General features: G+C 42.6%; 1 pseudogene; it reads right to left on the minus strand.

Annotated features, from left to right (window-relative positions):
- Positions 1 to 1,771: 1,771 nt before the first annotated feature.
- On the minus strand, positions 1,772 to 1,890 carry LOC145398269 (5S ribosomal RNA; annotated as a pseudogene).
- Positions 1,891 to 23,766: the final 21,876 nt, after the last annotated feature.

The raw sequence follows: 23,766 nt of genomic DNA on the forward strand, positions 1-23,766 counted from the left end.
AATAAAAATAGTCTCATACTCATCTTTACCTCTCCTGTTATTGCACGACAAAAAGGGAACGAAGATTATCTACTTACAAACTACTCAAGTATAACAACCGCTCGTCCACAAGTCAATATATATGTAACTTCTCTACAAGTTACTACAAAGTCTTTTATGACATATCCAGTGTAGTCTTTTTTCATTCCTTCCCATTTCTAACGCATGACACTTCTTGGTATTAAAATCCATTTTCCAAGTCTGGCTTCAGCTGTGGAGTCTGTACAAGTCCACTTTTAGTTTTTTACAACTATCAATACATTTAACATGTTTCATAATTTTAGTATCATATGTGAACATACTCATGTAACTATTCAAACCTACTGGGAAATCAATTACATATATCAGAAACATTATTGGTGCTAAGACAGAGCCCTGGGGTACTCCACTAGTCACGTCTCACCTTTGTGAAACCTTATCTCTTATAACTGTTCTCATCTGCTTTCCTATCAAATAATCTCCCATCCACTTTAATAGTTTCCCATGCACCTCTCCAAAGGTCTTCAACTTCCACAGCATTCTCCTATAGGGCACCTTGTCAAATGCTTTCTTGAGATCAAGACAGACACAATCTGCACATCCCTATCTCTCTCTTCTATGACATCTGTTACCCTACTGTAGAAACTTAGTAGGTTAGTAACACATGATCTTCCTTCCCTAAAACCAAATTGTCTTGGTGTTATCACGTCATTATCCCCTAATCCTTTATCCATCTTTTTCTAATAATTTTCTCACAGATGTTACAGGCAATACTAGTAAGTGATACAGATCTGTAACTGAGTGGATCTTCCCTATTTTCTCCCTTGATGTTTGGCACAATATTTGCTCTTTTCCAATCTTTAGGTAATTGTCCATTTTCCAACGAGGCCTTGATAATGACCTAAACAGGCCACACTGACTGGTCCGCACATTCCTTCAGGATCCATCCAGCCCCACCAACTAGTCCCATTGCTTTTCTCACATCCAAATCCCTCATCCGCTCTAGCATCTCATTCACGTCAACTATAATTTCTGCCATTCTCGTCATCCTAGGTTCCATTTCAAGTTCCCTAAATTCCTCTTCCAACACACAAACTGACTGCAGTTTGTTGTTCATTATATCGCACAATTCTTCTTCGTAAGTTTCATCTCCATCCCTCAGTCGTATTATACTGTCCTTAACTTTCATTTTACCATTTACAAACCCATAAAATTGTTTCGGCTCTTTTTTACATCTGGTTATAATATCTTTTTTCGTATTTCCTTTCGTTTTCTCTCTGCACCTATACATATTCATTTCTTACCTGCTTGTACTTTTCCCAAGCCATTTCACTATACCTTCTCACTTTATTCCATGCTTTTTTTCTTGCCTCATGTGCCATTCTACATCTGTTGTTAAACCATTCCTTTTTCCTTTCCATAGCTGGGGAAAGTTTTAGGACATATTAAGAAGTGAGATTTGCGAGCTAGGTGCTTGAGAAGCTTCTCGCCGTTTCGTTTATGGTAGTTCCGGTATCGGTACGAGTCAGAGTTACCAGTTTGCCTGCTGTTTGTGAGCGTAGTTATTTCGTAAGTTATGCATTAATTTTTCTGCTTTTTTTCTTTAAAATGTTTGATTTAAGTGGTTGCTTGTTTTCATTTTCATTCATTGCCAGATGCCATGTATCCCAAACGGGGTGGCCAAGGGCTTAGAGTTAATTGTTTTACAGGGAGGAACACTAATCCTCCACCAACCCCACTTGACACGTAGGGATGCCAACAGCATCTGGTGTTCCCAGGCAGTCACCCATCCAAGTACTAACCAGACCCAACGTTGCTTAACTTCGCTGATCGGACGGGAAGCACTGTACTCAACGTCGTATGGCCGCTTCTTAAATTATGTAATTTAATTTCGTATGGTAAATGATTTAGACTGTTATGTAATGTAAGAAAACTCTAGCATATTTGGATGTCTCCTAGTTGCTAACTGTTGTTCCTAGGGGCAAGTACAAGACCAGCAGGTTACAGAATTGTGAAGAAGTAGATGCTTCTCGAACAATGCAAGTTTATATAAGGATGGACAAGAGACTAGAACAAGTTCAGTTGGTTTTCAGTTCAGTTTGAGTGAAGTTCATTCGGTTTTGGTTCAGTTTGTGACGTGTTACTGGCAAGCATTAAGGGTAATTTCTGTCAGTGAAGATTATTTTTGGTACTTGTGAAAAACTGGGAAGTGATGTCAAGCATTAAGTGTAATAACTGTGACGTGTTGTCAAGCATTTTGTGTAATAACTGTGAAGTGTTGTTAAACTTTAAGTGTAACTGCAATCAGTAAAGTGTGTATAGCTCCAGTGCTTGTGAGAATAGTGAAGAGAAGTTGGAAAACATTAAATGGAATTATTTGGAAAATAAAGACAGTGAATTTTAAGGAGCCAGTGTTTATTTTCGGCTCAGCTGATCTTGTGCACTGTACACCTAAAGGTTGACCATAGGAAGAACTCCTTACTGGGCAACGTCCTTCATGTACTAAACTACTGCTGTTGGAGCCTGTGGCAGTGTGGGACAGGGACGTAACACTGTTGTCAGGAGTGTGGGATAATTTCAGTGCTGCAGTGAGTCTAACCTTCGACATGGAAGCAAAAGGTGTGAAGACAAGGTCTTGAGCTGGGCAGGAGGAGGAAATTTCCCTGTCGACAATCGTGAAACTAATATAGGGACAGAGTGAAGGACATAAAAAAAACTCCAAGCACAATTACAGGCACAGAGTGAAGGACAGAAAAAACTCCAAGCATAAGTACAGGCACAGAGTGAAGGACAGAAAAAACTCCAAGCACAGTTACAGACAGGCTGTGGCACAAAATAAGAAAGCATACAATGAGTAGGTGAGAAAAAGGGGTGTGCAAGAAGTTGAGAGGCAGAAGAGAGAGTTATATGTAGAAAGGAAGAGAGGAGTGGAAAGATTAGTAAGAGGGAGTAAGAAGAAAGTGGATGAGGAATTTGGAAGGAATTTGAGTGTAAAGTGGAGGAACTGTAAGAAAATGTTCTGGAAAGAGGTGAAGAGAGTAAGACAGGGTGGCAGTGAAGTTAGCAGGGGAGTGAAAGATAAAAATGGTAGATTACTAGTAGAGATGGGAAAAAAAGTGAGCAGATGGAGAGAACACGTTAAGGACTTGCTGAACATAGAGAATGGATGTAATGTGAGTATAAGTGGCTGGGGAATGGCTGGGAGAAGGAGGGAGGTGAGAAGACAGGAAGAAATCAGTAGGATAGAAGTTGTGGAAGCAATGAAGAAATCCAAATTGGGGAAAGCCCCAGGAATTGATGGAGTGTGTGGTGAAATGCTGAAGCATCGCGGAGAGATAGTAGGAGAATGGATGTGGAAGATGTGCAGATTGGCCTGGGAGGAAGGTAGAGTCCCGGAGGATTGGAGGTCAGGTATAAATATTCCCCTGTACAATGGAAAGGGGGGAAAAGAAGTGTGTGGTAATAGAGGCATTTGTCTTCTTAGTGTAACAGGAAAAATGTATGGTAGAATACTTGTTATCAGAGTTAGGGAAATAACAGAGGAATTAGTTGGAAAAGAACAGGAAAGCTTTAGGAAGGGAAGAGATTGTGTAGATCAGATAATCATACTTAGATCTTTAGTGAAAAATTTTCTAGAGAATGGAAAGAAGTTCTATGTGGCCTTCATGGATTTGGAGAAAGCATATTACAGGGTGGATAGACAAAGATTGTGGAAAGTATTAAGAATATATGGAGTAGATGGGAAGTTGTTGAATGCTGTGAAGAGTATGTATGATGGTGCTAAGGCTGCAGTGCGCGTAGATGGTGAACTGAGTGAATTTTTCTCTTTGAAGGTTGTGTTCAAACAGGGATGTGTCATGTCTCCATGGATGTTCGATCTGTACATGGATGGGGTAATAAAAGAGATACAAGGTAGGGCAGTGGATGTTGGAGTGGCCCTGGTGAGAGAGGGTAGTGTTTGGAAACACCCTGTACTGTTGTTTGCAGATGATACTGTGTTGTTCAGTGAAGACGAAGGGGAGCTGCAAGGCTTGGTGGATGAGTTTGGGAGAGTGTGTAAGAAACGGAATCTAAAGGTGAATGTAGGGAAGAGTAGTGATGGTCTTTGGGAGAGGTGAAGTCAGTGAATGTGGAGTTATGTTGGATGGTGAGGAATTGGAAAATGTGAGTACGTTTAAGTACCTGGGGAGTGTGATGAGTAAAGATGAAAGTTTGGAGGGTGAAGTGCTTGAAAGGGTACAACAAGGAAGAAAGGTTGCTGGTTCCTTGAAAGCAGTGATAAGCAACAGGGAAGTGAGCATGGAAGTGAAAAAGTTACTACATGACAGTATTATGATACCAGCTCTAACGTATGGAAGTGAATCTTGAACGTTGTTGGAAGGACACAGGTCAAGAATGACAGCAGTGGAAATGAGTTATTTAAGAGGAGCCTGTGGAGTCACATGGAGAGATAGGCTGACAAATGAGGATATTAAAAAGCGTTGTGGTGTGGATGTGGATGTGATAGGAAGCGATAGGAGGAAGACACTGAGGTGATTTGGCCATGTGGAGAGGATGGAGGGTGAGAGATTGACGAGGAGAGTGTATGTGAGTGAGGTGGAGGGGGGAGAGGGAGGGGGAGGCCGAGGATGAGATGGAGGGATGGAGTGGAGAGGTATATGATAAAGGGTGTGTGTGAGTTGGGAGCAGGGCAGTGAAATGGCAGGGGACAGGGTGACGTGGAGGCGATTTCTTTGTGGCCACCCCATCCGGGATTAAGAAGTCTGTCAATTGATAGACAGATAATTACAGGCCCAAAGTGAAGAACAGAAAGAGCTCAAGAACGAACTCAGAGAACAATTACAAGCACAAAGTGTCCAATTGCAAGAACAGAGTGAACAACTGGAGGGACAACGTGAAGAATGAAAAGAATGATATGAACAACTTCAAGAGGCATTACAGGAGCAACAGAGGGAAGTACAACTGAGGGTGGGAAGACAGCTGGATGCATTCTTGAGGAAATGAAGGAAGAACAGCAACAGCTTAAGGAGGAAGTAGATGCTAAGCTAGAGCAGCAAAGTATGAGGTAAGCAATAATGTGATGGAGTGTAAACAGCATGTAGATGGCCAATTGAAGACAATTAGTGACGAAATAGTGACGGAGTGCAAACAGCATGTGGACAACCAGCTGAAGATTGGCAAAGGAATAGTGACAGAGTGCAGACAGCATGTAGACAACCATCTAAAGATATGTGAGGGGATTGTGATAGAGTGCAGACAGCATTTAGACAGCCAGCTGAAGCACGTAGTCGACCATGTTAAGATAATTAGTGAGAAAATTGAGACTGTAGAGAAATATTGCACTGCTGTGCCTCAGGTTAGTGTACAGGGAGCATATGAAAGGAATGGACAGCGTATGGTGAATCTTGATAGATCCCAAGCATCTAAAGGTAGCATTACAGGGTGGAATAATAAGAATATAGAAGATTTAAGTCCTGGCCTTAATTATGATGCCCCAGTTTATAGGTCCCAAACCAGTGAAGGGCATGGCTATAATGGGGGTCCAATCAAAGAGAAACCTCAGGAACTTGATGGTAGATTATATGGGGAAGCTTACCATGCTCAGTTTGAGTTACTTTCGGATCAGAATGGTTGGGATGATAAGAAGAAGGCTGAAGAAATGCAGAAGAACCTTGATGAATAGTGTGCGACAAGACGGAAGAACAGACGACATGCAGTGTAGTAGGAATGAGAATCATAGGATGAAATGCTGCTGTAATGTAGTGACAGGGCAAACATCAGATAATGAGGACCTGGGGAGGATGCAGATGGAAGATGCAGAATTGCAACAAGTGCTGGAGTGGCTGCAGCGGAGTGCAGTGCAACCACTTTAGGAAGAAGTTTCCAGGTTAAGCCCTGCAACCAAGAGCTACTGGAGTCAGTGGGACCTCTTCGTTTGAACATTGGACTACTGGAGCGTCAGTGGGAAACACCTGATGGCCTCAGCAAGTATTGGCAACAGGTGGTTCCAAAGAAGATGAGGTCCGCGATCTTGGATGAGTCTCATAACCAGATCACTAGTGGGCACCTGGGTGTGAAGAAAACTCTAAGCCGGCTGCGACAGAGATTCTATTGGATTGGCATGCGTCAGGATGTTGAAGAGTGGTGTCGGCCCTGTGATGCGTGCTGTGCCAAGAAGGGTCCCAAGAAACGTGTTTGAGACCCTCTCCAGCTGTACTAAGTGCGTGAACCGATGGAAAGAGTCTCGATGGACATTGCTGGACCTTTGCCACTCACTGAGAGAGGAAACTGGTATATATATATCGTCATGGACTACTTCACAGAAGTGGCCAGAAGCCGATGCTATTCCTGATCAAGAGGCTGCAACTGTTGCTCAGGTGTTAGTTGACCAGTTTTTCTGTCATTTTGGGATGCCACAAGAGCTACATTCAGACCAGGGTAGAAACTTCGAGCCTGCTGTGTTCCGTGAGTGCTGCAAGTTATTGGGGATCAAAAAGACCAGGACGACCCCACTAAGGCTACAATCAGATGGGATGGTGAGGAAATTCAACTAGACCCTTGGACAAGAACTGGCCTAGTACTGCATAGAGGGACAAACAGAATGGGACCAGAAGTTACCTGCATTGCTGATGGGATATCGGTCTGCATCCCATGAGACTACCGGCTACACCCCTGCAAAACTGATGTTGGGCCACGAGTTACACTTACCAGTCAACTTGTTGATGGAAAGACCACCTCGTGAAGAGCTGTCTACAGACACCACCGGCTATGCGAAACACCTTCAGGAAAGGCTGGCTGAGGTACATCATCAAGTGCAAGGAGCCCTTAAGTTTTCAGGAGAGGTGATGAAGTGCAAGTATGATGCCAAGGCATCTATCAACACCAAACTACATGCACAGTACATACCACACTTCCTTTTCAAAAAAAAAAAAAAAAAATGGCGTCGAATAACATAGCCTCGGAGTTCCCGGGGGGGGGGGACCATAAATACTTCCACCTTCAGCTCCTCTCCCGGTGACGACTCAAGATGCCTGGAACCACTGTCTGACTCTCTTCTTCTTCATTTCTGCAACATTCGTGGCCTTTCCTCTAACTTTCGCTCTGTTGAGCACCACCTCTCCTTCTCTAAACCTCACCTTCTTTTTCTGAGACTCAGCTGTCTGAGGCAACTGACAGCAGACCCTTTTCTGTATCCTCCTACTTTCTCAATACTCATTTCAAAGCCAAAGTGGCTGTTGTGTATATATACACAACACCTTCTCTTGCTCTCGCGTCCCTGAACTCGATTCTTCTGAATTCTCTCCACTCTGGCTTCGGCTTTCATGTCATTCTCTGACTAAATATATTTGCACTGTTTACTTATCTCCTAATTCTACTGACTATCAAATATTCTTTGACTATCTTACTTCTACGATGGAACACATTCTATCCATCTCTCTTTTCTCTGAAATCTCCATTCTAGGAGATTTCAATGTTCACCACCATCTTTGGCTCTCCTCTCCTTTCACTGATCCACCTGGTGAACAAGCTGTACCCCCTCCACAATATATCTACCCCCGATGTATATATGTCCCCCCAATGCATACATGCCCCCACTAAACTTGCTGACCTAGCACGCTTTCCCAGGGCCCCACGCCTGGGAAGACGCCGTGACTGCGTCAGTTCAGAGCAGACATTCAAGAAGGACAGACTATTTTGTTGTGCGCTCGTAATAAACTCCTTATCTAGCTGTTTGTACACAGAGTTTCTATCACCAAAGTATAGCAAGTTACATTTGGTAGCAGCGATGTTTCAGACCATCAGATTCTGACCGCCTCCTACAATATTTAGTGACACCACCAGATACACGACGTCTCGCGTCTCACAGCCTCACCCCTCCTCAGTGCCTCTCGTGGTGTAATACCTGGCTGTGCTTTCTGGGTGTACAATTTCTCTCCACAGTGCTCACCTCTCAAACAACCCCACCCACACACCTTGTTCCTGCCCGCAAGTGTCACCATCGCCGACCTACACAACTGTTTCACCTGATCCCAACACCTGTTCCGAACTCATCATAATTCCTGCCCCCACGGTGCCACTTATCACTGTCTGCCCACCGCCATTCTCTGCATTTGCTACTCAACAGCTCTACACCTGCAATGAACCAACATCTGCCCTCACCCCACCACTGGCCCCGACGCCGCCACATGTGGTCTGAATTACGTGAGCCTCCTACGACCGCCACTCCTTGCCGGTGACTCATCGCAGCGTCTCTTCCCATCTCGACTTAAGACTCATCCAACATATCGCTCCACTTTCATCACCAGCCACTCTCCTCTCCGCCCAGCTGTCTCTCCACCGCCGCCCCGCCCCCCCCCCGCCCCAGCCCCGCTACGCCCAGCCACACCTGCACGTCATACATCTCGTCAATCCCGTCTCTACTGTGTAACTATAGTATACCTTACCTTTCTATAGAGATTATCCTCGATTTTCTCTACAGATTGGATATTGTAAATATTCCATCTAATTTCCATTACCCCGTTTTCATCTTCACCTACGTTATTTATTATCCATCTCATCCTTCGCCTTTTATTTAAACCATCCATCCCCGCACCTTCATTCGTTTTCACACCTACTCGTGTATTCCATTCTCTCATTGTTATTGAGAACGATACCAGTAGGGTCGCTGGTGTGATGGAGTCTGTGAAGGATGAGAGCCAGCGGAAAGGAAATCACCACCGTGGTGACAAACACCAAACCCCATGTTAACGGGGAGAACGGATAAAGGATGTTCCTCCACTGGGATAATGGCTGAGGCACTTCCAGGACGATTCCGTAACTACTTTCCCAATATGGGTAAGTCGAATCAAAGTCACTTACTGAATCAGGAGCGATGTTCAGTGAGTTTATCACTAGATCCCTATCTTTGTACATCAACTCACCAAACATTCCCGTCCATGTCCCATTCCTTTTGAATCCCCATATTACATCATCCATGTAGAAAAATTTCGTTCGAAAGTTAAGTTTATCACCAATAGTCTTTGCAGCATCTACGTTGGATCCAATACAATCACCTGCCATGTTCTTCCCGTCAAAGTAAATAAAAGGTTCATCAACACATATCATTGGTACCGTCAAGACTTGACTTCCAAAGTCGTGGAAGCGGGGAGGAAACAGTGCCTCCCGACCATGAAATTTACCAGGACTCCAGACTCCTAGGGTTGTCTTTTTGACTGATTGGCGTACATCTGTAGGTCTGGAGGTGAAGGCAAGAAGGCGGGGTCGGCTGGCTTTGGCAGCTGGCTGGAGCAGCAGAATGAATCTGGATCGCTGGACGACTGACTGACTGAGGACGGTGGTGGTGTTCAGGTGCGCGTCCAGACAGAAGAGGATGAGGTACCTGGGGTTCCAGTGTTTGTTGTTTGCCAGGAGGAGAAGGAAGGCTGTGGGGTCGTGCTGGAAGAGAAGGATGGCGGTGAGCAGGGAGCCCTGGGTGCGGCGGGCGGGATGGGCAGTGTGGAGGAGTGAGAGTTGGGTGAGGAGAAGGACAGGCGTATGGGAGGCTCCAGCTGCTGCCACCACCCTGCTCACGTCCAGCAGGCGCTGACTATGGTCGTCTGTGACCAGCAGGAGGTCGTGGCCACGCAGCGGCCCTGATGCTAGTGTACTGAGAGCGTCTTGTGTCAAGATCATGTTTTCTGGGGAAGAAAAGATCGAAATTAGTGGCTGTTCTCAATACTGTGGTGTGGCAGACGGGGGACCCAGGAGTTCCATCACATTCTTCTTCCTTTCACAAGCAAAACAACATTGAACTGCTTGTGACTGAAAACATATTGGAGACGGCTTAACTATATAAAAAAAATAATGTTGACTGCAAACACGAAATACCTGGCAAAGAATGCCTAATCTGTCAACGTTCAGCACATGTATTGACTAGTAAAAAAAGTAAATAAATAAATGGGTGGTACATGGAGGGTGGACAACCAGGAATAAAAATAGATGAATTGGTTGCCTTGGATGACAGAATGTTGCTCTAGTAAAATGACGACGGAGTACAGTGGGAACAGAAATTTATGAAGGATATGGTATAGAAAACAATGAATGCAAAGTGGTAGTAGCAGCATTAGTAGTTGTAGCTCCAAGTTAATCTCAAACGTGAACCCAGTGGACTGCTGATTTAAGCTGCTCTTCTTTGAGTCTATCATTCCTCAATCAGAGGACAGGATGTTGAGGGACGTGTATAAATGGTGACAGAACCACCAAGTTTCATTGATTGCATAGCACAAATACGTCCCTCTCCAGCACCGCTAAGTATCAAGAAATTATGAAATTAAATTTATTACGGAGTTGGAAAAAAAATGGAATAAAAATGCAAAAGGTGAAGTAGTAAATGCAAATAAACGGACGACAAATAAGGACGTGCTATTTTGAGAAACTGGAGAGTAAACGGGACTCGACTTCGTGATACAAAAGAGGGAAAGGACACCAGAGAATAACAAAACTACAGAAATGAAGAATGATGTGGAGAGGCTGATGAATTGGAAAGCAGGAGGTATTAGTGAGACAGCGTAAGGCCTTTTTACAGAGGCAATAAAATATAGTGGAAAGTTAGAGAGAAGTATGCGTGAGAACTGCATGTAATAAGACCGCTACTGGAAAAACTGCATGAACATGACTCTAATACGCACATGGTTGGTGTGCCTGGAGAACTATTTAATTAAAGCACCATATTAAGGTAAGAGCCTTTATATTTCCATATGTGTAACATTTTGCCTTGTTCCGGTGTTTATCAGACACAAGTAATTTCTGCCACAGCACTGTATACAGTACCATCAGACATGGTTACAGCAAGGGAGAAGGTGGAAATGGATTTCGACTATGTGTGGGATTTCGACATGCTTGGACAAAATGTTTTTTACAATTATTGTTTAGTTATATTATTATTATTATTATTATTATTATTATTAATACTACTACTACTGCTACTACTACTATTACTGCTATTACTACTACTACTACTACTACTACTGCAGCTGCTGCTGCTGCTGCTGCTGCTGCTACTACTACTACTACTACTACTACTACTACTACTACTGCTACTACTACTACTGTATATTATTATTATTATTATTATTATTATTATTATTACCTGTCCTCGACCTGGAGGGGTTCCGAGACGGCTATAGTTTTCTCTTTGTTTGTTTGTCTGTCTGTTAACAACTTTACGAGAAAACTAATGGAGCGATTTTGACTAAAATTATAGGAATAATGGGTTATGAACTTTTGATCACCTGATTAAATTTTAGGCAAAATTGGGCCAAGGCCCAGGCTGTAGGCCCCCCCCCCCAAAAAAAAAAAAAACATGTTTTGCCATAACTCCTTTCAAATTCATGATATCGACATGAAAGCATAACCTAAAGGTGCATTTTTCAAATCCGCATCCTATATCATGCCTCATTATATCAGGGGGGTCACCCCCCCCAGTTAGCAGTAGAGGGGTTAGTGTCAGGTGGGTCGGGCCTAAAATTTCAAATGGGCATAAAACCGTCAATAATCACCCGATTTACTCCAAATCTGATAGTGACATCTTTGACTAGATATCCTGTTGTGTTTATACGTAAGCACTAAAATGATTGTGGGGAACGAGTATGCTGTGTCTTGGCATCACTTCTTATTATTATTATTATCATTACTATTATTACTAATATCATTATTGTTATTATTATCATTATTATTATTATTATTATTATTATAAGGAAAATTTAAATCTCCGCCTTCACGTACAGATTGAGCTGCAGAATTCATTCCTCGCCAAATTATGGTGCTGGTTGGCCGATTCATCTGACCAACTATCCTCCTGATCCGACTACCAGAACCCAGATGGGATCCGGAAAATATAGGCACTAAAGCTTAAGAAGCACTTAAGTTAGAGGGATGAAATTTGTATGGCATACACCTGGGACATGGCCAGAATGCAGTGCTTAATGTAGTCCAAATCTAATCATTATTCTCTGAGATCGCCTGTGGTCCAAAATTTTGGACTAAGACCGAAAACAGAGAAGTCACCTGATTTTACATGAAAGACTCTATAAAATTGTCTGGAAATAGCAAGAAAAAGATAAAACAGACGTCATGGAAAGAAGGGGGTAATCCTCTTGCTACAATACTGTAGATTCATAGCTATTTCTTTTTTGTTATGGTCAGACGACTTTATTTAGCTTAGGAGTGGCATCTCGTCCTTTGAAGATTGTAGTAAATACACTGTTCCAAGGAAGAAAATGCACTGTGAATAACAGAACGTAAATTGAACACTATCTACTGTAGGTAATGTAATCAAAGTCAAAAGAGGTACAGAAGAATGGGCTGCATTGCTGTGTCATCCCCAAGTGCTTCGCCCGCGACGTGCATTTTGCTCCTCACCACCAGTCTCGGTAATGTTATAGATCCTGATGACCCAAGGTGACATCCACAAGACCTTGACCTCAAAGGCACTTTATAGCTCGGCTTCTTATAGACAATGGCTGTGGCAATTTTTCATTACCAAATTGTCCTTAGACATTTTAACGGCACTTCAGTTATTATTATTATTATTATTATTATTATTATTAAATATTATTATTTTATTACTGCTATTATTATTGTTATTTTAGTATACTGTAATTTTATTATTAACCATCATTTTGTTTATCAAAATTATAATAATAATAATAATAATATTAATTATTATTATTATTATTATTATTATAGTGGTCGGTGGTGGCGACCATCATCCACTCACTAGATGTAGTGCTGCCTACTTCTTCCTTAGCCTTTATCATTTCTTTTCTGTGCCTGCCCTCTTCTCTTCCTATTTCTCCCATCTCTCCTGTCACTTGTTATTGTTTTTCTTTCCTTTACAGCTGGCTTTACATTGAGTGGCAAGCCAAAATGGTTTCCTGTAAGCCAAGAAACCATTTACAACGCTGGGTGGTAACCATATAACCCAGCCCTTACGGGATTATTGCGTCTGGCAAAAGATAGATAGATTATTATTGTTGTTGTTATTATTAGTATTATTATTATTATTAATAGTAGTAGTAGTAGCAGTAGTAGTAGTAGTAGTAGTAGTAGTAGTAGTAGTAGTAGTAGTAGTAGCAGCAGCAGCAGCAGCAGCAGTAGTAGTAGTAGTAGTAGTAGTAGTAGTAGTAGTAGTAGCAGCAGTAGCAGTAGTAGTAGTAGTAGCAGTAGTAGTAGTAGTAGTAGCAGCAGTAGCAGTAGTAGTAGTAGTAGTAGTAGTAGTAGTAGTAGTAGTAGTAGTAGTAGCAGCAGTAGCAGCAGCAGTAGCAGTAGTAGTAGTAGTAGTAGTAGTAGTAGTAGTAGTAGTAGTAGTAGTAGCAGCAGTAGTAGCAGTAGTAGTAGTAGTAGTTGTAGTAGTAGTAGTGTTCTGGGTGGTGGAGTGAGAGGACGTGTGCCAGGCGTTCCGTGTTATCGTCTCGAAATCATAGTAAAACTGATTGTGGGCTCTTAGAAATTGATACCCACTCCAGCATAAAGTGAACATCGCTTCATTTGTGAAAGAAATTCTTAAATATCAGCTATATAAAGCTTGATAATGTGAAAAACTGTTAAAATTGCAGTGTGAGGAGGAGGAAGGGTGTGTGTGTGTGTGTGTGTGTGTGTGTGTGTGTGTGTGTAGGGACGGTTAGGGAGCGAGGTGCTGACCTGAGAGGGTTATCTGGACTGTTGTCAACACCATACATTATATCAGCCACCCGGGACCCACCACCACATGTGTGCTGCCCCACACACCCAGCAATATAAGTATCGCCACCCTCACTTACAAAATAAGTACCTCTCTGAAGCCTATTTTTCAATTATTAATTTTGTCCACAAACAACAAGGAGACGTTGGATGCTTGTCACACACCTCTGGCTTACTCCATTATCCTTGGAGCATAAACTCCATTTCCCTAACACATCAGCTGTTACCACACACTGAATATCATCTATTGATCACTAGCATACACACTACCTAATAATACGATTTACAAACACTGTATCAAACACTAAATATAACAACAACTACCACTAACTATACAACAATCTCCTACATACACACCACCAGCATAGCCAGATGGTATAGAAGTGTGGCATACAATTACATTTAGGTAGGGAATCTAACACACACCTTAGATGACACTGTAATGTAAACACATCATACATACTGACACACACACAATGACTGTTCTTAAATTATTATAAAACTTATTGTACATAAAATCTCTTCATATATATATATATATATATATATATATATATATATATATATATATATATATATATATATGGCCAATCACAGTAGATAAGTCAGTAATATAATAATAAATAGCATAGTAATAATTACAATCGTTAACTTTCATATATATGACTGATAAATATAACATCAATTAAGTAACAAATTTAAGCATAGTACGCTAGTTTTAAATACACTATTATTTTTAAATACAGTAGTAATAAGGGTAATTTTAATATAATATCTATATAATCGGGCTAATGTAAACTCCATAAAATTGCAAACTAGAACTACTTACTCAACCTTTTCATAATTCTCTATCACAATCTTATAATTAAAACAAATACTAAACAACCTTTGTTCATGCCAGTGTGCCTTAGTAAACCAAGATTCCTCTACCTTACCCCCACAACACACCACAACCACACATCACACATTACCTGTCACAGCACCAACACACACACACACACACACACACTGTCCCAACACCACACACCACACCACTCTCACCCCTATACCATAACGTCTAAAGATCCAATATCACTACACAACACACACACACACACACACACACACACACACACACACACACACACACACACACACACACACACACACCACCCTCACCCCTACACCGTATCTATCTATATACCTAGGCACCTTCCCCCAAGGAAAGGGAGGTAACCGAGACAGGATGACACACTCCCAATTTACTCATCCACTCAAACACATTCATTCGCATCTTAGCCCCAAAAGGAAGAAGGGACAGATCCTCACCGCACCACACCGCATGAGGGACAACTGCGCAGTGCAATCAGTGACATCCGCACCAGGGCGCGACAGCAGAGAAGGATTACCCCTGCCACATCATAATAGACCCATCCCCTTACCCACACCTGACCTGATCAGCTCATCAGACAAAATGCGGGAGAATATCCCTTCAGGGCTGAGTCATCATTTAATCATTCACAATTTCTCTCCATTCATTTCTATCACGCACAGCCACTCTTCCTTGCTCAACAGACATCCCTCTCGCATCCAACGCTCTCCTCACACTGTCCATCCATCTTATTCGTGGTCTTCCTCTCAGCATTACACCTCAAACATCAGATCTAGGTATCTTTTTCACCAATCGCTCATTATCCATTCTCTCCATATTCCCAAACCATCGCAACACCCTCTGCTCAACTCGATTAGCCATCTCCCGAACAACCCAGTTCTCCTTTGCACTTGATCATTTCCCGCTCAATCCATACGCATCACTCCACACATACTCCTCAGACACCTCACCTCCATTACATTCAAACTTTTCCTCTCTGCTACACCCATATTCCATGTTTCAGTCCCATATAACGCAGTCGGTACCACAACACCCTCATACAGCCTTCTCTTTACATCCATTCTAAACGAACGACATCTAAACACTTTCTTTATTCCTCCAAGCACTTTTCCTACTTCATTCATTCTAAACTTCACTTCTGCATCTATTCTTCCATCAACAGCAACATGTGACCCTAAATACTTAAAACACTCTACCTCCTCCAGCAACTCACCATTCAAAACTATATTCATCCTCCTACTATCTACCAACCTCGTACACTTCATCACTTTACTCATATTCTCATTTACTTTCAGTTTCCTCCTTTCACACATCCTTCCAAACTCCTGTGCCAACTGTCTTAATCTCTCCTCTGAATCAGCCACCAGTGCAGTATCATCTGCAAACAGCAGCTGCTTCAGATTCCACTCTCTACCATCAGCATTCACCAGATTCAGTCCTCCACCTAACCCATTACCAATAACCAAGGCTCCACAGTATTGCACCACATCCATTGGCCACCTATTTAACCCTTAAACAAAGAAAAACCAATTTGATATTAACTAATATGCAAACCTAGAGAATAACGTGCAAACTGCTTCATAACTTCATCATATTATCTGCAAAAATAGATGTATAGCAATCAAATTTTTCATTTATATCAAAACTAAATTTAAAAATCGTAGAGTAAAACTGTAGTTCTAGTAACATTATATTTAATTTTCATTTAAAAGTACTACAAAAAGTAGCTATAATTATTATTATTAATACTATACCTCACTATAAAAACTTTATTAACACCAAGGCAATGCCACAGTAGTGTTGTCAGTGCTCCAGTAGGCAGCATAAGTGTATCAGGTGCTCACGTGCAACAAACAAGTTGCCGTGTGCATACTGTAGGCTGGGGCCTCTATGTATGAATGTGCTTGGGAATCACAGACCACCAGAAGTGGCACTTGACCGCTTCCAACATGGCAGGCGACGGATTGGTGACATGGAAATTGATGGGGCGGTCACCGACAACTTGCACAATCACACGGACATGCGTGGTGGTGAAAGACCCCGTGATGAAGCGAGGGATAGGGATGGACGCCAAGATGCGAGAGATAATGGAAGTGCTGGGTGGGTTAAATCACCATGGGGAAGTGAATAGTAGTGAAGATGGGGGTTAGGAACATCAGGAAGTTCATGACGGAAATGAAACTCAGGATGAAGACCACCATAGAGAAGTGCATGAAAGAGGAAATCTTCCTGGAATTATAAATCCTCAGAATGGTAGTGACACAAACAACGAGGAAACAGAACAGCCTCACAGGTCTATGTGAGAAGGTCATCCAACATACTAGATGACCAAATCCAGAGAAAATGCAGTAACCTGGGTGAACACCACGTATAATGAAATAGTTGGATGGTCGTCAAGTAACCTTTTTGAACCTCCCAAATGCAATGCTACAACTGACATGATCAAGGAAATCACTCGCCTGATAGCCAATTACAACAATAACCCACCCATTGCCTCATTCTCTCTTAAGATCCTTGCACTGATACCACATCTCTTCCTCAAAAAGACTCGCTCAAGAGCTAGCATTGCAGAAAATATTAAGGCCATCCAAAAGGCGGGTTGAAACATGAAAAAGAGGTGAAATCGACAACCTACTTGAGAAAGCAAGGGCCTTGGAGATGAGAATAAACAACTGAGGCAGAAGAAATCAGAATATCAACGATGTGGCAAGGATTTTTGGCAGCAAGATGAGACAGAGGAAGGTCTCGATGGTGACAAGATCTCTGTCAGCTGAATCACAAACGGAATTCTTGACCTGACAGATGAAACAATGCAACAACTAAAAGAAAAACACCCGACTGCAGGACAAGCAAGTGCCCAGTCAAAGCTTGATGGCAACTACACTCCTCCCAGTCCCATCATATATGACAGGATAACTGCAGATATGGTGTGGCGGAAGGCAATGCACACACCGGGAGGGGCAGGACCGTCAGGCCTGGATGCAAAATCTTGGTGAGTAATCCTCAGTAACATCAAGTTTCGGGAGGCAGCAACAGACCTTTATAACACCATTGCCTCACTGGCGAGGAAGCTGGCTTCAAGTCAGTGCAACAACATCGAAGCACTGACGGCTTGCAGACTGATCCCCCTTGATAAGAATCCTGGATGTAGGCCCATCGGGGTGGGTGAAGTCTTAAGACGGATTAAAGGAAAATGCATCATCAAGGAGGTGAAAGATGATGTGATGCAGGCAGTTGGCAACCTCCAAGTGTGTGCAGGCCAGCAGGCAGGAGGTGAGGCAGCAGTTAACTCCGTGAGGAAAATATATGAGGAAGAGAACTGACAGGCAGTATTATTAGTTGATGCCTCAAATGCATTTAATTTCATCAACCGGGAGGCAATGCTGCACAACATCAAGGTTAAATGCCCAGCATTTGCCCAATACGTGGAAAACACCAAAGAACCTGCAGACCTCTACACTGTGGGTAAGACAGCTGCTCATGATGTCAGTGTAATCCAATCCACAGAAGGAGCTACCACGGGGACACCGTTGCCATGGCTATGTATGCCCTGGCTATGACAGTGCTGCAACAACAGATCAAATAAGAGGCCACCAGTGTAAAACAGGTACCCTATGCCGATTATCTCAAGGGTGCTGGCAAGGTGGAGGACGTGAGGAATTGGTGGGACCTTGTGACATCTCATGGCCCTGAAATAGGTTACTGTCCTAATGCAAGTACGTCTATCTTGATCGTGAAACCAGCTTACTATCAAGGTGCACAGGAAGCCTTTAGAGGCACAAACGTGATAGTGACCAAGGAAGGTCAGAGGCATCTAGGTGCTGTGATTGGAACTAAGGAATTCAAAGACAAATATGTGAGTGATAAGGTAAAGGCATGGGTAGAAGAAATTCATGTACAGTATTATTCAGCCATGCAAAAACAGAACCCCATACAGCATACATTGCATTATGCTATGGTGTAAGCACAAGTGTACCTTCGTGATGAGGACTATACCAGACATCGAGTTGCTGCTACAACCACTGCAGGATGCTATCAGGGATTCATTCCTCCCATCTCTAACCAATGGCCACATCCCCACACCAGAAGAGAGGGACCTTCTAACACTACCATCCAGGATGGGAGGCCTTGGCATTATAAATCCAGCAGCCGTGGGAACACAGAAATTCATTCAGGCTCACCAAATTCTTGTCACAGAAGATTTGCGCCCAGGCTGAGATGAGTGAAATCGACCACCAAAGGCAGAAAGACATAAAGACACAGATAAACAAGGAGTGTGAAGCAAGACAAAAGGACCAGCTGCAGCACATAATGGAACATCTAACACCAGACCAGTGCAGAAGAGTTGAAATTGCTCAGGAGGTTGGGGCATCGAACTGGCTCACAACCCTGCCTTTCAAGGCAAAAGGCTTCCACTTCAACAAACAAGAATTTATTGATGCCATAGCCTTGAGATATGGATGCCAATAGAGAACCTACCTCAACACTGTGTTTGTGGCACTGCCTTTGATGCAAACTGTGCAATAGTATGCAAGAAGGGAGGCTTTGTTTGCATCTGCTACCTCACTTCCAGGAAATATGCCATGATGTCACGATTGAGCCAACTCTGCTACCCCTGGACGGTGTGCGCTTCACCCACAGAACAGCAAACACATCAAACGATGCAACAGTGGATGTCAGTGCTTGAGGTTTGTGGACATGTGGGCAGAGGGCGTTCTTCGACATCAGGATATTCGATCCCATGGCAGCATGTCATCATGAACTGTCTCTCAAAGCTGCATAGAAAAGGAATGAAAGAGGGAAAAAACAGAAACAATCAAGAAAGGATCCAACATGTGGACCACGGTCGATTCACTCCCCTTGTGTTCACATCAAGTGGGATGGATCTAGAGGCGGTGAGATTCTACTCGAGACTGGCAGAGGTTCTTTCTGAGAAGAAACATCAACCGCAGAGTTCTGTTATGGCCTGGATGAGATGTCAACTGTCATTCTCCCTTGTGAGGTCTGCACTGCTATGTCTCAGGGGCACAAGACCATCAACCCTCAGGCCTGTCTCTCTGGCGGATGTGGATTATGAAGTTACTGTGGTCAAGAGTCGCATAGACCAGCGACGCCAATAGTTTAATGTCTTCATTTACACTTTAATATCAATAAATAAAAAATAATGTAATAATAGTAACAGTACATGGTTGGAAACCACAGCCGTTGGCGTGCTTGGGGCCAAAGGATTGTAATATGAGGATTAGTGTTAACCTTCACATTACAACTCCAAATGGTGGACTGTATTAGGAAGGTTGGTTTTGATCTTCACAATATAATTCCCCAATGGATGGAGGTGACTGAAAAAAAAGTAGCAGTAGTTTTAGTAGTTTAGTAGTAGTAGTAGTAGTAGTAGTAGTAGTGTCACTATTGTTTCTACACACCGAAAGCACACACAAGGACACTTGAACAGCCATGTAGACTCAGCTACCCTACACCCTCCCACCGTCCCACGTCTGTAGCCAGGGTACTGTACACTGGGCCAGAGTTAGGTCGAAACGTTACACATAAGATAATAAAAAGGCCATTACCTCTAACTGAACCTTGACATTCATGGGCCTAGGTAAAATATGCGTATCACAAGGTGAATAATAGTGGGGCAGGATCCAGGACTTTGGAAAAGGGCAGGCGTGATAACTAACAGAATTTAAATTTGGGGTGATGCTAACTCCCTACCAATCCTCCAGCTTAGTTACCAAATCCTTCTCTGCACTGCAATGATTCTGTGAATAACATATAGTCAAGTCGGTTTTGCATATACTATGGAAAATATCATTCCTCTTATATTACAAGTAACTACTGATTTGCCTAAAGCAGGGGAGCGTACCCCCCCCCCATGCCCCCACCAAATCCGTGCCTGGAATAGAGATTATGGCAGGCGTTACAGGTATATAGCGGACGGAGAAAAAGATGTACTTCTGCCTCAGGTTTCTATGATGACATCGCAGCATATGACAGGGTAGATGGACGTATGAATGGCTCCCTATTATGGATGGAGAGGGAAAGGTTTGTTAGATATGGAAAAGGCCTTTAATTTCACTGCACCCATATACTTCTTTTAGGGTACATGAGAAAGTTTTCTAAAGGTATGTGATTTATTCCAGTTAATTTGATGGCACATCAGATATTTTCAGAATTAATAGCATATTATCTAAATCAAAATATGCCCGACATAAACAGCAAGTAAATGAACCATTTCAGTTTGATAACATTATATTTTAGATGTCGAGCAGACAACTTATTACACCTTTGAAAAAACCACTCGCATTGAAGGGGTTCGTGAAAGCTTTATCGGCTGTCCAACTCAAATAATCTCTAAGCCTCTGTAAATTCTCCTGGAAGTACAGGAGCTGCATGAATTTCTGCATTCATGCGGCCTAATTCGTGAAGCACCAACGGCCGCTCAGACAAAACTTGCTGCAACTTCATTTGATGAAGCCCTGACCATGGCGAAAAGTCAGTAACGGCTCCTTGGCACAAAAATACTGTACTGTACCTCCTCCTGACACATATCATCATTGGAATGAAACTTCAAGAACTGTGTGCAGTGGCAAAGCAGACTTTCATTTCTATTACCCGAGACAAATATATTGCATTCTCAAACTCAGTTGAGATGGAACAATTCCATTGTCGTATATCAGAGCTGAATTAAATCAGTTCACACACACACACACACACACACACACACACACACACACACACACACACACACACACACACACACACACACACACAAATAAAGAATAATGTTGTTTTATACTGAAATACTCGGTCAGTTTGAATGCCTATCAGTCCATTGCTAAGACAGCACCTTTATTATTTTTCTTTTTCAGTAGATAGCACTGGGTGTCTGTCTAATATTGTTCGTCTCTGAACACATAACACAAAGTAGTTTTTACCGCAAGTGAGTAGCATCTGCTTCTGACTGACTTCAACCACATTCCATCTCCTTGTTAATGTTGTCTGCGCTACTGGTTGAATCTGCGCCCAGCTCCCGGGGTACTAAATCATCCGCAACATTTCATTGGCAGATTACATGAAGCAACACCAAAGTCAGGCTTCATAGGGCTCTCGCTTGGTTTCAACATGAATCGCTGTGTTTTGTGGTCCTGTAAAACGCAGTTCCTATGAGCATTTTGAATTCTTGTTCCTATGAACTTGTTGGATTCTTGTTCCTATGAACTTGTTGGATTCTTGTTTTTAAGCCAAAATGCAAGAATCACTTCAGTGCCTCTAAATGTTTACTTTTCTATTTTTTTACATTCTTACAACAACGAAACTGTTTTTCCTAAATGACCAACAAGATTACAATTACCTTACAAAAGTGTAACTGTTTAAAGTGGCCAGTCAGTTGTAGTTACTTTACCAAAACGCATAGTTCTACGTTATTATGTAAACACCGGGGTCAATTTACAGACTGAACAGTTTCATAAGAAGGCCATAGTATAAAAATAACTGGATTTGTAGATCTGTCGGGAGTTATGAAGTGTGGAGTGAATCTGGTGATAAATAATGAAAACATAAGAGTTCTGGATCCTTTGAATAGAGATGATGATGCGGTGCTTGCTGGTAGTGCATGGGATTTTTACAGCTCTGTGCATTGTTATGTGAGAGCAGTTCAGCTGGGGGTGTATATAGTGGCCCACTATGCTTGTTGAGATATGGCGATTTACCTTATAATAATCTAGTAAATGAGGAGAAAGAAAGTGATGATATTTACCCCTCCCAGGCACGTTGATGTGAATCGCGTTCTTTGTGGTTTAGCACATAAATGCACAATGAGGCAAATCGCGTGAAAAAGCAGATAAAAACGCAGTCAAAAGAAAAGTTTTAGACGATTTGCATCAAATTTGGATGCGTCCTAGCAGGCCGGTTCCTCTTCCAAGCTAAACACTTGGCAGCACTGTAGAGCCTCCCCGGAGGCTGCCAGTAGCAAGACACCTCAGTTGATCACAAGGAGCCAGGCTGTAAGGCTGCGTCGCATATGCTGTACCTTTAAATCACCCTAATTCTCCCCCTCCCGCCCGAGTCGAACCCCCTATGGACCGAGTGTGATGATATATTATTTCTGAGCATAATTTGAAGTGATTTTGTGAATGGAACATAGGTATATATCTTGAGAAGAAATGGTGCCCATTATCAGTCGTTAGGCCTAGGGGAAAGATGCTTGTTCACTGTAGCGGGGTTCCCCACTCCAACCTGAGTCCTGTGCTGTGACTACACATACGTATATGGAAGAGCCAATGCCTAAACTGCATAGTGTGTGATAGCTATAGTGGCTTGCTTTGTGATATATTGGAACTAGCATGTGTTACATACGTCTTAGCCATAGTGTGAATGGGGCAAGCCTTATCTGTACACCGTAGTTGGGAAGGGATTATTAGAGGTGTTTAGGGATGGATATTTTGATTGTGATACTGTATATGCATATGAATTTGTATGAAATGTAAGGCCAACATGCTGCGAGTGTTTGTGAAGGAGTGTGGTGTGTGCCAATATAGTGGTGTGTCATAAATCTCGAGATGAAAGTGCTGCATCACGGTCAAATTGTACCGTAGTACGGAACGTAAATAATTGCGGAAGTAGGGGTGAATAATTGTAGAAGTCATGTATTTGCATATGATTTAGCATAAAGTGTACGTGAATTGAACTGTGAGCGTTTGTGAAGGGATCATTTCAGGGTGCCTAGCGTAGGTTAGCGATATCTTAGTGGCTGGTGTGCAGGTGATGGATGCCAGGCAATGTTGGATGTAATTGAGCAGGTACTGTAACTTGCTAAGACATTTAGTGAGAAGTTATACTTTATGTACAATGAATGTGAAATGTGCAGCAAGCGTCTGTGAAGAAATTCTGTCGGTGCATAGCGTAGGTTAGTGATACCTTAGCAGCAGGTGTGCGGGGACGTCAGGACGCTGGGCAACCACTCCACGTCATTGAATAGGTACTGTAACTTGCTAAGACATTTAGTGAGAAGTTATACTTAATATACAATGAACGTGAAATGTGCAGTGAGTGTTCGTTGTGGGATATTGTGGGTGCGTAGCATAGGTTAGCGATATCTTAACGGCAGGTGTGCAAGTGATGTAAGGATGCCGGGCAACAACGGACGTCAGTGGACA

This window comes from Coenobita brevimanus, chromosome 44, assembly GCF_032717465.1.
Source record: "Coenobita brevimanus isolate Jiangsu-jjx chromosome 44, ASM3271746v2, whole genome shotgun sequence".
In the NCBI taxonomy this organism is placed as follows: Eukaryota; Metazoa; Arthropoda; class Malacostraca; order Decapoda; family Coenobitidae; genus Coenobita; species Coenobita brevimanus.